At 39.0% G+C, this 13,681-nt stretch overlaps 1 long non-coding RNA gene across 1 annotated transcript in view; it reads right to left on the bottom strand.

Annotated features, from left to right (window-relative positions):
• Positions 1–12,900: 12,900 nt before the first annotated feature.
• The window catches only part of LOC147365733 (uncharacterized), a 47,715-nt gene continuing 46,934 nt past the window's right edge, over positions 12,901–13,681 (bottom strand). The window contains exon 3 of the long non-coding RNA XR_015132693.1: positions 12,901–13,369. This is a non-coding gene — a long non-coding RNA (uncharacterized LOC147365733). The remainder of the gene's footprint in view (positions 13,370–13,681) is intronic.

The following is a 13,681-nucleotide window of genomic DNA, read 5'->3' as shown; positions in this document are numbered from 1 at the left end:
GAATGCATGTCTCTGGCACCTCCTGCATTGGCAGGCGGGTTCTTTAACACTAGTGCCACCTGGGAAGCCATGGCTCTAGTGGTAAAGAAACCCAAACGTTATACCCAGCATTTAATCACACAATACCTATGCGGTTTACTGTATTTGCAAAATGAAAACATGCCCTTTACATAGTAGGTATGCTTAAGTAAATGTTTGTTGAACTAATTATTGAATTACAAAGCTAATGAAATTAACTTGACTATTCCTTTTAGTTCTGTTTCCCCGCTTGAATGGTCTACTATAGTATAAATTACATAAAGTTATACATTATTTTTTATATGCTCTGATATTACTCGTCATGCCTCTACATATAATATACATTCAATAAATACAAATGAGTGAATTTAAGAGTGAATTTGAAGACAGGGGGAAATAAGTGAAGGTGGATTTGATGACACTAAGCACTTAATTAGGGTCCCCTTTTGACTTTTCTTAATCCTGAGATGAAAATAGGAGTCTAAACGTTTCTGATGTTTTTCAAAATTATTTTCTTGGAAATAATCTAAGACATCAATATCTGGAAATCATGTTTATTTTTTCCCTGGATTGATTATTATTTTCTGTGAAAACAAATCAAGCAAGTATGTTGACAGTGCTAAATAAAGAGCTATTATTAAATATTATAATGTTAACAAATTTAAAGAAAAGTAATCATGACATTATCTATTTGAGAAAATGTAGTAAGAGTTTTCTTCCCACTTCCTATCCCATCCCCCCAAATTCCAGTAAAAATAGAAGGGCTTTAATGTTCTTGAGAAGGAAGAAATTTTTCTCTACCCTCCAAGGTTTTTGGGGCTGATCTAATAATTAAATTAACATGAGACAGATTAACTGGAGAAAAATCAAACAAAAATTTAATAACATGTACACGTAGGAGAAACCTAGAAAAACTAGGTGACTTGCCAAATGATTGAAACCCTCACCTTAAATACCATCTTCAGTGAAAGACAAAGGAGGATGTTAGGGGAGGTGGTTTGGGACTTCAAAGGGGAGGAAGGCAATTCACTTGGAGATGACAAAGCAAATATTTGGCAAACACATGTTTGCTGTTCCACCCAGAAACTGGGACCTAGAGTCGCCTCTGATCTCGATGTTTCCCCCCACCACTCCTAGTCCACATTCATTGCAGACATCTCAGGTGATAACTCTATTCGCCTAACTGGCCCTCTACCTAAATTCTTTAGACAGTCAGGGGGAAGGGCAAAGTTTCTTCCTGAGTCTTTGGGACCCTGATAATTTCTAGCTAGAAATACTCTGAAAGCGCAAGAGATATTTGAGGGTGGCAAGTTTTGCTCCCCTACAATGAAAAAACCAGTATTAAATTCAATTCCAGCTCACAAATCAAAATTTCATTTTCTATTTTGTTTATCCTCAGTGATATAAAGAGTAGTAAGTGTTGGCACATTATAATAAAATATCTCAACAAAACTTGTCTAATGAATGGGGCCTGAAAACATATGACCTCTCTGTACATAAATGAGTAGAACAAGTGACTGTCTTGGAAACAAAACTTGAAGCTATCATTTATTTTAAAATTTATTTGAGAAACCCAGAAATTTGAGTTGCTACAAATTGTAACATTTAGAAAGCCGGGGATGTGAGATCCCATGAATTTTAACTAAGAAAATCCTTGTAGCCGTGAAGAATTTAAAAATTTTTCCTCTCAGCTTTTAGAAATATTAAGCCAATTTAAAGGTTCACAGCATTCAAACCATCCTCTATTTCAGAAGGTATCAGTCTTGACTCAGAAAATTGGAACTAAAGAGATGTGGTGAAGGAAGCAAGTCTTGAAGAAAGTATGGTTGCTTAATCATACTTTCATGAGATGATTGAAATCATGAGATGCTTTCAAGTTGTCGAAGACAGAGGTAAAAAAAAAAAAAAAAAAAAACCCAAAACTGAACTGAATAGATAGAGGATAATTGTGAATGTAAGTAAATAAAAAGTAAAACACGTCACCTATAGTGTGATTGCAAATAACTCCATCATTATAGGCTCACCTTGTGTGTCAGTTGTTGCTCCCAAAACGCACAATTTTCAAATTGGTATTTACGTACAAATAAGTATAAAAATTTTCTAGTGCATTTACTCCCACTTGCAAAAATGCCTGCAGCCAATGTTAGTTGCATACAGATTGATTTTTGATTCTTTAAGAGCTTTTCATTACTTCCTCAGTAATACCCTTTTCTGTAGGCACTCATTAGGGAACAATGTCATAAATTCTCTTGACTTTCACAGCTTGACCTTTCTTTTGTATTTAAAGTCAGAATGTTGGCTTCATAAAAAGCAGGCATTATAATGCTTGAGAGAGTTGTGTGTGCATTATTTTGCCAACCAAAAAATATAATAGCTTTTATATAAAGCCAATTGTTTTGTCTAAGAAAGTAGAACAGCTATTTCTTTTAAAAATAAATTGTTGAGTCTGTAATATTTATCTTTGACTTAGAATCTCAGTTCCAAGTAGTAGTTTTATTCTATACAGAGTCAAATTTTATCTTGAAATAAAATGGAGTATGGAAGTTAAACATGTTTCCAAGTTCTCCAAAAATAGTGTGTGAACTTATAAAAGCTTCTTGTACGTTTTGAATAATTCCCACGAGAAGAGGGGAAATACGTTATGCAGTCATGTTCATACTTGTCACATGCTGGGTTCCCAAGAAGACTCTGACCTGAGGTTTAGCATGAGGATGTTATGTCTTGGGATCAACACCTGCAGGAAGGAGGAGAAGGAAACGAGAACGGGCAGAGGCCCAACTGCAGCCTCAGCTGACTCCTTAGGAGAGATTTGGATGGAGACTGACCCTTTAGACGTGACTGAGTGGGACTAACATGACCAGACATTTATATCCTGGCATCGATCAGTTGTTGGCATGGGGCTCTAGAAGGGGAATGGGGACAGGAAGGCCAAGGCTTCCTGCAGGGCTTGACAGCTGAAGGTCAGCTTAAGATAGCACCTCCCACAGCTGAGGCAACCAGTCTTTCCTTGAAATTGGTTCACGTTACAGAATCCTGGTGGATATATTCTGAGCATGCGTTCTTCTGGACTCTAGTCTTCATCTGATTTCAAAGCTGTTCATGACTCAGAAATTATTATTGGGAAAATGTACACTGTGTATACCTTAACTATTTTTAATCTAGAAAACTTTGAGCTGAAGTTAAGCTTTGAGCTGAGAACTACTTGGTAAAAGTAAGTATTTTGTTCTTACAGTTGTCAAATTTCCTTTTGCTGTATGTGAGGATTATGAGTCCTGAAAATCCTTTGTCATTTTATTACATCACTGGAAGCGAAGACCCACCAAGTGTGCTTTGTTTACACAGGTATTTCTGAAGCATTTGAAACTTTTATTCAGAGACTTTAAAGCCATTTTTCCCAGTTCCTGAGAAAATGTTGTGTAGAACCAAGAGGGGGCAGCAGAGGGCCACCAGAGCTGTGCACTAGAGGTAACGTCAGAGACTCCTAAATGAGATAAGCCACTCACGAAAGATCATGGGCTGGGACTCCCCTAGTGGTCCAGTGGTTAAGAATCCGCCTGCCAGGGGACACGGGTTCAATCCTTGGTCTGGGGAGATTCCACATGCTGTGGAGGAGCTAAGCCCGTGTGCCACAACTACTGAACCTGTGCTCTGCAGCATAAGTCACTGCAATGAGAAGCCTGCGTACTGCAACTAGAGAGTAGCCCCTGGTGGCCGCATGGAAGAGAATTCTCAACAGGCTTTGAATTCCTAGGTAGCAGAGGCTACGTCATGTCCGTTTTTATATTCAGTATCTAGCACATACTACGGAGAAGGCAGTGGCACCCCACTCCAGTACTCTTGCCTGGAAAATCCCATGGACAGAGGAGCCTGGTAGGCTGTAGTCCAGGGGGTCGCTAAGAGTCGGACCCGACTGAGCGACTTCACTTTCACTTTTCACTTTCCTGCATTGGAGAAGGAAATGGCAACCGACTCCAGTGTTCTTGCCTGGAGAATCCCAGGGACGGGGGAGTCTGGTGGGCTGCCATCGGTGGGTGCGCACAGAGTCGGACACGACTGAAGCGACTTAGCAGCAGCAGCAGGAGCAGGAGCACATACTAGGTGCTCAATGATTATTAATAAAAATGAATTGTAATACTGAGGAAGGGAACAGAAGATTGTTCCTCTGTTTCAACCTTTTTCTATAGATAAGTGTTTTTTTTTTTTTCATCTTCAAATGTTTCTTATAGAAACTTTTATTTATTTTTTTTAAATTTTATTTAATTTTTAAACTTTACATAATTGTATTAGTTTTGCCAAATATCAAAATGAATCCACCACAGGTATACATGTGTTCCCCATCCTGAACCCTCCTCCCTCCTCCCTCCCCATACCATCCCTCTGGGTCGTCCCAGTGCTCTAGCCCCAAGCATCCAGTATCGTGCATCGAACCTGGACTGGCATCTCATTTCATACATGATATTTTACATGTTTCAATGCCATTCTCTCAAATCTTCCCACCCTCTCCCTCTCCTACAGAGTCCATAAGACTGTTCTATACATCACTGTCTCTTTTGCTGTCTCGTACACAGGGTTATTGTTACCATCTTTTTAAATTCCATATATATGTGTTAGTATACTGTATTGGTGTTTTTCCTTCTGGCTAACTTCACTCTGTATAATAGGCTTCAGTTTCATCCACCTCATTAGAACTGATTCAAATGTATTCTTTTTAATGGCTGAGATCTAAACGTAAGACCAGAAACTATTAGGCAAAACACTCTCTGACATACATCACAGCAGGATCCTCTATGACCCACCTCCCAGAATATTGGAAATAAAAGCAAAAATAAACAAATGGGACCTAATTAACCTTAAAAGCTTCTGCACATCAAAGGAAACTATTAGCAAGCTGAAAAGACAGCCTTCAGAATGGGAGAAAATAATAGCAAATGAAGCAACTGACAAACAACTAATCTCAAAAATATACAAGCAACTCCTACAGCTCAACTCCAGAAAAATAAATGACCCAATCAAAAAATGGGCCAAAGAGCTAAATAGACATTTCTCTAAAGAAGACAGACAGATGTCTAACAAACACGTGAAAAGATGCTCAACATCACTCATTATCAGAGAAATGCAAATCAAAACCACTATAGATAAGTTTTTATTTGCAGTATCATTTATTTACGGTATAAGTACTTGTGCACAGTTAGCACAAGAAACAATTTTCTTTGATTCTTTTTGCACATTGCTAGTAATAAATTTCTACACTCTTCAGCTGGGAGTTCACCAAAAAAAAAAAAATTCTGTCTAGGTTTGTCTCTAGAATTGTTGATTGGTACAGAGTTAAGAATTTATCTCCTATCACATGCATGGAATCCTAGATATTGTTTATTGCTATAAATAAGTCAACATCTAATTTTCTTAGATACAGGGAAATTTTCTTTGTATGGTAAATACAGTAAGTTCCATATTTTTTGGAGATGAATTCAGCAGCTCATGAATTATGTATTCTGGGTTCTTTTCTCTCAAAAATCACTTTTCAGTAATTTTTCATAACTAACTACATACACTCCTTGAAAGAATCAGGCAAGGGTAGTTAGTCTCTGAAATTTTCATGTAGCAATTCCTATAAAGATTTAAAAGTCACAGAGGAAGTAAAAATTATGCCTTGCCAAAGGCTTACATATTACTTGTAAATTTATTCAAATGTTACCATTATTTTGGATAGTTGGTATTTGATGTTAATAATTTACATAAATGTTTCTGTTTCTTAAAACACAATTCAAATTGACTTAAGGAAATAAAAAATTTATTCTGTGTTTCAGGGAGACTGAATCCAGGAATCTAAATGAGGTCTTCAGGATTTTCTTTTTTGCATCACTTGTCTATGTTTGTAGTTTGCTTCTATTCCAGTACCACAAGGTTCCTTCACAAGGAGTACATATCATTCCACTAAGTACCTCCCCAAAAGACAGGACTTGCTGATTTGGGGCTATTAGAGGGCAGACTGAATACCTAGCTGTAGCTCTGCCCATCCTCTGCTACTTCCTGTGGCCGGGGCAGTGGACAACCATGCCTGTCAAGTCTTGGTCACATAACCATCTCTTACATCATGAAGGCGAGGCACTGTGATTTTTTAGCCACTCATTCTCCAAGCTAGGGTCAAGGTAGGACATTACCCAGAGAAAGTGGGGAGTCCAATACCAAACAAATTTAGGAGCTACAAGAAGAGCTTGGGAAGATGAAAATACGTAACAAAACAAAACTCAAAGACTTGTCTATTATATTTAACCAAACATATGCAATTACATTGTAGTTCCTGACAATGACAATGAGTTGATTCCAATGACTTTAATGGCAGTTCCTGGAATATCGTCTAGAGGTTAAAACAGATAACTATCCATATTCTTTGGAAAGATGCTAACAAGGAATATATTCATAAGCTTTTTTTTTTTTTTTTTCAATTCCTGGTTCAGTGGGTGGGGCATATATTTATTATCTTTTGTGGTAGACTCTAAAGTAATGAGTCTCCTTTCTGAGGTCAATGAGTGTCAAGTTTTTGATCTTAGTGATTACGGCTTTTAAGATTTTTTAATAATCTGGGTTTTTCCCTATTTTAGAATCCTTACCATCAATTAAATGCATTTTCCTTTTGATATAGTAGTTCATTTTACTATAAAGTTCACCTTAAGGAGTATGGGCTTTGATAACCTAGAATAAACACAAATTTAATGAAGCATTCCTCCCCACCTTTTTTTAAACTATATAGTTCAAGTAACATCCATGCCATTAAGGGATCAGTGTCCAGCAGTTGAGTGGAGTTGCTCAAAGGGTGCTGCCCTTCATTCAAGAATCCTCAAAATACAATGACAGTTTCTCTTAATGCATTTTTTGGTCTAATTTTATCATGTTTGTTAGAGACACCTGGATGCTCAGAGATACTTCCCATAGCTTTAAAAATAGTTTAGCACATTTTCACAAGCTGTGCTATATTTTCTGGCTGTTTTCTTTTTTTTTTGCTGTTGTTCAGCAGCTAAGTCATGTCTGACTCTGCGACCCCATGGACTGCAGAATGCCACGCTTTCCTGTCCTTCACTATCTCCCGGAGTTTGCTCACATTCATGTCCATTGAGTTGGTGATGCTAACCATCTCATCCTCTGCTGCCTCCTTAGTTTGCCTTCAATCTTTCCCAGCATCAAGGTTTTTTTTCAGTGAGTTGGCTCTTCCCATCAGGTGGTCAAAGTATTGGAGCTTTAGGTTTAATATCAGTCCTTCCAATGAATATTCAGTGTTGATTTCCTCTAGGATGGACTGGTTTGATCTCCTTGTTGTCCAAGGGACTCTCAAGAGTCTTCTCCAGCACTACAATTCAAAAGTATTAATTCTTTGGTGCTCAGCCTTCTTTATGGTCCAATTCTCACACCTGTAAATGACTACAGGAAAAGTCATAGCTTTGACTATACAGACCTTTGTTGGCAAAGTGATGTCTGTGCTTTTTAATACACTGTCTAAATTTCTGGCTTTAAATTATCACTCAAATTTTTCTTGCTGTGGTATATAATGTTCTTCATATTTCTCTCATGTTTTGTTATAGCCCTAATTGTATATTTTATTCACTGAACAACAAACCTTTTATAGCACATTAGTAAATAAAATGTATTGGTTTAAAAATACATAAAGATGGCTAGTGAGAAGCTGCTGTACAGCACAGGGAGCTCAGTTTGGTGCTCTGTGATGATCTAGGGGAGTGGGATGGGGGATTGGGTGGGAGGGAGGCTCAAAAGGGGATGTATGTATACGTAGGGCTGATTCGTGATGTTGTTCAGCGGAAACTAACACTATATTGTAAATCAATTATATTCCAATAAATAACATATAAAGATTTGCACTGCAGACACTTTTCAGGGTATATCTTAACCTCTTTAAAATTGTGGTGGTATCTGCACTCATCAGCACTTCAGGATTATAGGAGCTCTCAGATGAATCAAGTTGACTTTCAGTTCCCTCTCCCTCTTGCACATTCATGTTTCATAATTCTGATCGCTGATGCTCTATCACTTGCTCAAGTTCTCGCCTTCGACTTTCAACTTGCTTTGTGCCTTCTTCTAACATCGACTCTTGGATTATGAATAAGTTCTCTTTTTCCTTTTTAATATTTAATAGGTAACTGTTCCTATAAGCCTTGCCTGAATTCCCAATTCTGATTACTCTGCTTGCAGACCTCAGGCCTGGCATCCTTCCTGTTTGTACTCCTTATCCAGTTTTCCTGTGTCCCAGACCCCTCTATTAGTGGGGAGGCCACAGGCTAGCCCAGCTGCTGTGTGTTCTGTTTTGCAGCTCTACCACTGATCAGTCAGATCTAGCTTTTAGCAAGATCCAAGATGACTGATACTGAGGGAATATGAAAAATTTAGAACCAAATAACACAGGACAATATCAGAAAGCAGGAGAAGAGGTTCCATCAAATGAGTCAAAGAGAACGGCTCCATCAGATGAGAATGGGAGTAGCCAAGGAATGAAGTTAGGGAGAGGAGACAGGGAACAGCGGAAGGAAGCGATCCCTACTGAATATTGGAGTAGGGGAGGTTCTCTCCTGGTCTATCCTATAACCCAGGTTTCCCATATTGCAGGCAGATTCTTTACCATCTGAGCCACCAGGAAAGCCCCAGAATACTGGGGTGGGTAGCCTATCCCTTCTCCAGGGGAACTTCCTGACCCAAGAATTGAACCAGGGTCTCCTGCATTGCAGGCTGGATACACAAGTAAACCCATATATATGGTGTCTACAAGAGACCCATTTCAGATCTAGAGACACATACAGACTGAAAGTGAAGGGATGGAAAAAGGTATACCATGCAAATGGAAATCAGAAGAAAGCTGAGTAGCGATACATGTATCAGACAAATAGACTTTAAGATAAGGACTGCTACAAGAGACAAAGGACATTCCATGATGATCAAGAGATCAGTTCAAGAAGACATACAGTTGTTAATATATGCACCCAATATAGGAGCACCTCAGTGTATAAGGCAAATGTTAACAGACATAAAGGGAGAAGTTGACAGAAAAGCAACAAGTCTACAACTCTTGGAATTTTACCTAGTGGGCTGGTCCTAATGACCACCTAAATTAAGCTATAGAATATTTCCAGTATCGTGAAGCTTCCCTCATGCTCACTCCCAGGAGTTATTCAACCCCCAAAGTGATTTGCATTACAGAATTTTAAAAATGTTTTTCTTTCCCAGTACTTCTAGGAAATGCCTAAATAGTAGACAAATATTCACTAAGGCCTAATATGCACTAAAGAATGTGACCGTTATCTCCCAAATAATCAGTGTCTGATCTTTTCCCCTGCACAAGAAGGTGTTCTAGGGCTCTAGCCTGGAAAGGAGTTTTGAGATCTGGGGCTGGATTTTGGAATGAAGCACACCAGAAAATGCAGTGTCCATTGCAGAACTTGGGTGGAGGTTTCCATCCTTTTCCAAATAAAAAAGTATCTGAATAGACTGTTACCTTCAAAAAGAACAAGCAGAGAGCTGAATATATAACACAGAGCAGAGGCTGGCATCCAGGACAGCAGAGAGTTACTGGGGTTAAGATGTGTGGGTAAGAAGTAGAGCCTGGAGAGAGTGCCTGCCCTGAGAACCCATGGATAGAGTCAAGGGGTTTCATCTACAGGTGGTGAAGTCCCAGTAATGGGGGTCTTTTCTTAAAGGTGAATTTCTCTTTAATGGAAGTATCCTGATCAACAGTATAAATATGATGTGACTTGGTGTCTACTAGAAAAGCAAGGAGGCAGTGTAGGTCTTCTGCTGCCAGAAGCTGTGACAGGCTTACGCTTTTGGAGAAGGCTGGTTTTCTGGTTGATAAAGATAGAAAAGCAGGATAATAGAACTGCCAACAATGCCTGATGAACCACGGGAACCTCACACTTCAGAGCTGTGGGTAACCCAGAGTTCCCTTAGTTGAATACTTGCTTGCTTGTCCAACTCTGAAGTAATTTAAAACGATTGCCTCTGGGAAAAATTGCAGAAGACATTGACAGAAAACTACCGTATTTTGTCATATTACATTTCACATACAAATTATGTGTATATATTGCCTTTTAAAAATAAAATTAATGTGAAAAGTAATAAAAAGAATATATTAGCTAAAGTATTTTCATATTCATTGAACAAATGTGTGTTAAGAATTCACTGTGTGCCTGGCTCAGTGCTCTGAGCTGGGAATGGGAATAAAACAGGGTTCCTACCCTGAAGGACCTCACACTGTTGGAAGATGACCGAAGGATTATGAGAGAAACATGAAAAAAATACAGTAGAGAACAGTGCCGTTAAGTGCTGGATGTAGTGTATGAGTTGTAGCGTGTGTGTGTGTGCTGAATCGCTTCAGTCGTGTCCGACTCTTTGTGACCCCATGGACTGTAGCCCGCCATGGGATCCCCATGGGATTCTCCAGGCAAGAATACTGGAGTAACAGAGAACACAGGTAGTGGAATGAGGTGCACAGAGCTGGGTGAGAATCAACAAGCACTGTCTGGGATAACTTGAAATCAGTCTGCTTAAAATGCCAAGGACCTCCTGCTGCTGCTGCTGCTGCTAAGTCACTTCAGTCGTGTCCGACTCTGTGTGACCCCATAGACGGCAGCCCACCAGGCTCCCCCGTCCCTGGGATTCTCCAGGCAAGAACACTGGAGTGGGTTGCCATTTCCTTCTCCAATGCCTGAAAGTGAAAAGTGAAAGGGAAGTTGCTCAGTCGTGTCCCACTCCTCGAGACCCCATGGACTGCAGCCCACCAGGCTCCTCCGTCCATGGGATTTTCCAGGCAAGAGTACTGGAGTGGGGTGCCATTGCCTTCTCCCAAGGACCTCCTGGGAGCACCCTATTGTTACAATTAACTCTGGAGGGGAGAAAGCTAAGGCCATAGAAACTCAAATGTTAAATTGGTTAAAAGAGAATTATGGAATATTTGGAATACTTGAAAATCATATCTGGTGAATTTCATACAAATAGCAATATGGGGCTTCCCTGGTGGCTCAGTGGTAAAGAATCCCCCTGCCAATGCAGGAGATCCGGGAAGATCCCATACGCCTTGGAGCAACCAAGCCCATGTGCCACAACTATTGAGCTGGACTAGGTTGCCATGCCCTTCTCCAGGGGATCTTCCCGACCCAGGGATTGAACTTGCATTTCTTACAGCTTCTGCGTAGAGGTGGATTCTTTACCACTGAGCCACGGGGGAAGCCCAACTCAGAGTTCCCTTAGTTGTATACAGTACATCCTAAAACCTACCCCTCGAGATGTAGTCTCACCAGATCACTGGCCACATTTCTATCATCAAAATGATGCACAGCTTTTCAAAAATGCCGGGGCTCAGTTTGCAACAACATTTCTACCTCATAACAAAAGAATTATGAATCATTTTATGTTTTAAAATTCTCTAATGAAATATTACGTAGCTATTTCACTGTTTACTATGATTTAAAAATAGAATGGAAACTGTTCATGTTATAATGTCTAACTTTTGCATACTAATTACACAGACTTCAGGCTTATACAAAACATCCATATATAGGAAAAAAGAAAAGGAGGGGGTAGTATTTTAAAAATATTGTCACTGGCGTTTTTTGATGAAGAAGCTGTGATTCATTTGATTTGTTTTTAAACTTTACTTTGTTCATGTATTGTTTAATGGACAGATTTTCTTTTTTTAAAAGCATCAATGCAATAATGTGTTGAGTGCTAAATGTGTGGAAGATCAGAGCTTAGGTACTGCTGCTGCTGCTGCTAAGCCACGTCAGTTGTGTCTGACTCTGTGCGACCCCATAGACGGCAGCCCACCAGGCTCCCCCGTCCCTGGGATTCTCCAGGCAAGAACACTGGAGTGGGTTGCCATTTCCTTCTCCAATGCATGAAAGTGAAAAGTGAAAGTGAAGTCACTCAGTCGTGTCTGACTCTTAGCGACCCCATGGACTGTAGCCCACCAGGCTCCTCTGTCCATGGGATTTTCCAGGCAAGAGTACTGGAGTGGGGTGCTATTGCCTTCTTCAGAGCTTAGGTACAGTGGGAACAAAAAGATAAACAAGAGAAGGAGCTTTTCTTAAAAAAGTTGTAGCAGCCGAAATGAGACACACAAACACAGGCATAGGAAGCAGCAAATGTATTAGGAGGGCTCAGAATAAGTGCTGACCACGTGCAGTGAAAGAAGAGATGGTGACTACCACCCTGTCTTATTTTTCATTTCCTGTTATGCATACAGGTCAGCTTTAGACCAGTGAACATCAAAGTTAAATCCATAAAATCCATCTGTGTGCACCTTTAATGTTTTATTTACCATGTATATTTCAGAACCTTGTTGCTGGTAGTTTATTGAATCTCTTTCTCCCAGATTTGGAAAAGTGTTTTAAAGGAAGAACAAAGGTAATTTAAATTCAACAGACCTGTTTTGACATGACTCTAATTAATTGGAAACACACCTGGGAATTATAGCAGCTTAAAGACAACTCTCAACTCAATTTCTGGTCTAAAAATAAATTCACAGTGAGTACTGAATGTGAAAATAACTTTTTATGAGGCTTTTATGGTGAGGACTTTAAAAGCTGCCATAATTTATGCAATGGTTTATAGATGTTCAACGGCTGCAGTCTTGACTTTGAGCATTTCTGAAGCATGAGAAAAGAAATTTAGCAAATATGAAATCTCATCCTACTCTTTTCAGAATGGTCATCTGACATCAAGATGGAAAGCCACACACAGAGCATAATAGGATGAAAGGACATCAAACATTGATAGTATCTGTCATTTAATTTCAATTTAGAATACAGTATTCTGATAGTTATACAGGTCACATGTAGATGCTATTAAGTATTTCAATAATAGGGTGACAGAATGAATACAAGATAGAGTTAAGCATTTTATTTTATTAATCAGTTTTATTCTTTATTTTAGGCTATAGAGAGACAAATATGGCAGGTGCACAATGATTAAATTGGCAGGCAAATAGAGTTAAGTAACCAGAGTTTAAATTAAATTATTCTGAATATATTAAAAGTACAATGAACAATAAAAGCATTTGGGGAATTACAAAAGAAAAGAACAATTAACCATATTTTGATTTTGCTTTGAATTTATTCACATGGAAATTTTAAGATGTTTACTCAAAGAGAAAGAAGAGCTACTTTCTTTGATAGCTATATATATATATCTGTATAGATAAAGAGTTAATATCAAACTTTTACAGGAATGTTTTGCAGGACAAAGACCTCTTCTGTTGCAAAGACCTCTCCAGGTTCTAGAATGCAGGTCCATTTCAATATTGTGGAGTTCTGGTAATATACAGCCACGACTTTTCAACTCTACTGACTGCAGCCTACAGAAAGAAATACACTGTGGATTCACAGTATCTGAAGTAAGCCAAGAAGATAATCTAGTTCATTCCCTCCCTTTGAGTCTGAATCATGTCAGCTATTGGCACAGCCATGAAGCTTTTCTATTCTTAACGCCACTATGATTCAGCTCATCTGTAAAATGAGGCTAATAAGATCTGCCTCATTAGAGCTAGGATGAAATCAAAGGATGTAGGCAAAAGACCCAGTATGAACATCGTACACTTAAGAGGCAGTTTAAAAAAAATAGCAGCTATTAAGTGCTATTATTACTAATGAACTAATATGGCAACCTC

This window comes from Bos grunniens, chromosome 9 (genome assembly GCF_055505025.1).
Source record: "Bos grunniens cultivar Pamir isolate PY7600 chromosome 9, Bosgru_T2T1.0, whole genome shotgun sequence".
Classification (NCBI taxonomy): domain Eukaryota; kingdom Metazoa; phylum Chordata; class Mammalia; order Artiodactyla; family Bovidae; genus Bos; species Bos grunniens.
The sequence above is the reverse complement of the archived record's forward strand: the minus strand, read 5'-3'. Positions and strand labels throughout refer to the sequence as shown.